General features: G+C 45.9%; 1 long non-coding RNA gene across 1 annotated transcript; it reads right to left on the bottom strand.

Moving 5' to 3' along the window:
• Positions 1 to 1,243: 1,243 nt before the first annotated feature.
• Positions 1,244 to 1,742, bottom strand: LOC108792821. Its single transcript, XR_001941591.1, has 2 exons — positions 1,631 to 1,742; positions 1,244 to 1,546 (listed from the first exon to the last, which is right to left on the bottom strand). It is a non-coding gene; the product is annotated as an uncharacterized LOC108792821 (long non-coding RNA).
• Positions 1,743 to 1,942: the final 200 nt, after the last annotated feature.

Here is a 1,942-nt window from a genome sequence, read left to right as displayed (position 1 = left end):
TATTACATGCAATCAATAAAACAAGGATTGTACATAGAACAATATCGGACCTCTGAAAAGTACAAGCATGCATATGTACTCAGTACTTGGTTTGGGCCCCTTTTGCAGCACTTACTGCAATTACTTTTGCACGATATTCTAATTAATTGAGTTTCACCTGTATCTGTAGAAGGTTCTCATTCATCCAGGTGATGGTATATCTGTAGAAGGTTCTCAATCACCCAGGCCATGGTATATCTGTAGAAGGTTCTCAACCACCCAGGTCATGGTATAACTGTAAAAAATAAACCAAGGCAACTGGACTTGCTGTATTTATCCTGAAGACGTTTCACTGGCCATCCAACCAGCTTTCTCAATTCAGAATGAAGCTAGTTGGGTGACCAGCAAAACGTCCCTCTCTCTCAAACAACTATGCAGCTCTGACTTCACCAAATTTCCTGTCATGAACGTCTGTACCACATCAATATTTGAGGTGCCATAACTACCTAAAGTAATGTTACATTAAGTAATAACCAACTTTCATGTCAGTGCTTATTGTTATTCAGATCATTCACCGATGGAGGGCAAGACGGTTTGTTTTTTTTCCAAGATGTTTATTTCATAAAAACAAAATGGGATGTGGCCAGCGGCCCATGCAGGGAAGGTGTAACAGATAGAAAGGGAGGCACATGTCTGATTCAGTATGGGGATCTGAGAGGGTCTCAAACATGGTGCCATCATTAACCCCCGTTTTTAGCTTGTTGAAGGTCCGCCCACCTCTGTCTGCAAAGCTGGAGGTCGTTTAAAAGCAGCAAATGGAAAGGACGAAGTGGGAATTTCAAAAACTGGGGAAAAGGACGTTGGTTTGTAGAGGTCCAAGCATTTGCTGGCTTTGTATGAATTCCTGCAGGTGAATGGGGCCTGATCGGAGGAAGGCTATACCGACTAAACAGCTTTACCCAGAGGTCTGTCCTGTCTAGTCTTTGGTAGAGCTGACCTTGATATCAGTGATCTGGTAAATCAGCAGCAGCGTACAGTTCAGAACATGTAACATACAATCTTGTATGACCTTTCAGATTCTGTGGGACGAGTTCTGTGGATCTGTAACATTCAAAAAGACATTCTGGCCAAATGTGGATTTGCAAAACACGAGATTATCATCACACGTCTCAGTAAGTGGGTGCATGGCTCTGCAACAGTCACTATTCTTGAACATGTCAGCCTGCGAGTACAGGTCCCATTATGACAGCCGCCTGTCCTTTAAAAAGGACCCGCTGCACGCCATTGCTCTGGCAGTATCAGTTCCTCAATTATAAAGTAATCCAGAGTGGCTCCGTGTTCTGGTGTTCCCTCATCTCCCGCTCCATGGCTTATATTCCTGCGGCTCAGAGTCTTCTTCCTGTGGGTTTTGGAGCAGCGGCTTGGCTCGGGGCAGAGCTCGCTTCCCCGTTCTGGGGTTCAGGAGCGACTCCGGTTCTCCTGGTTTCCAGAGATGATGCGGCTGTACAGTTTCTGTTGCTCCTCTTTGAACGCGTCTTTGACCTTATCCCGTTTTAGTCCCCCATCCCTGCGGAGGAACGGAGAATCAGCAGTGAGTTACAAAGGTGACTGATATGACCGATGCAAAGAGCAGCAAATGTTCCAGGCTTACCAAAGCAGATCGACGAGTCCCCCTTGCCGAGCAATGGCTGACTTCACGCGGTTCGCAAACTGCACTGCGTCTTCATCCTCCTGCGAGTTGGAGAAAAGACAACATGTTCAATCGTCAGCTTATATATAAAGACTTGAGGCATTCAGGTAAAGGAACAATACTCCACCGTTTCTCTACTTATTCTGTAGGTTCACAATCCCCTTCTCATATATCAGGGGTAGGCAAACTCCGGCCCTCCAGTTGTGCTGAAACTATGAATCCCACCATCATGACTCTGGGAGTCAGGCCTGTGGCTGTCAGACTCTTGCAATG

Source organism: Nanorana parkeri, unplaced genomic scaffold, assembly GCF_000935625.1.
Source record: "Nanorana parkeri isolate BGI_ZX_2015 unplaced genomic scaffold, ASM93562v1 scaffold686, whole genome shotgun sequence".
NCBI lineage: Eukaryota > Metazoa > Chordata > Amphibia > Anura > Dicroglossidae > Nanorana > Nanorana parkeri.
This window is presented reverse-complemented; position numbering and strand designations above follow the sequence as displayed.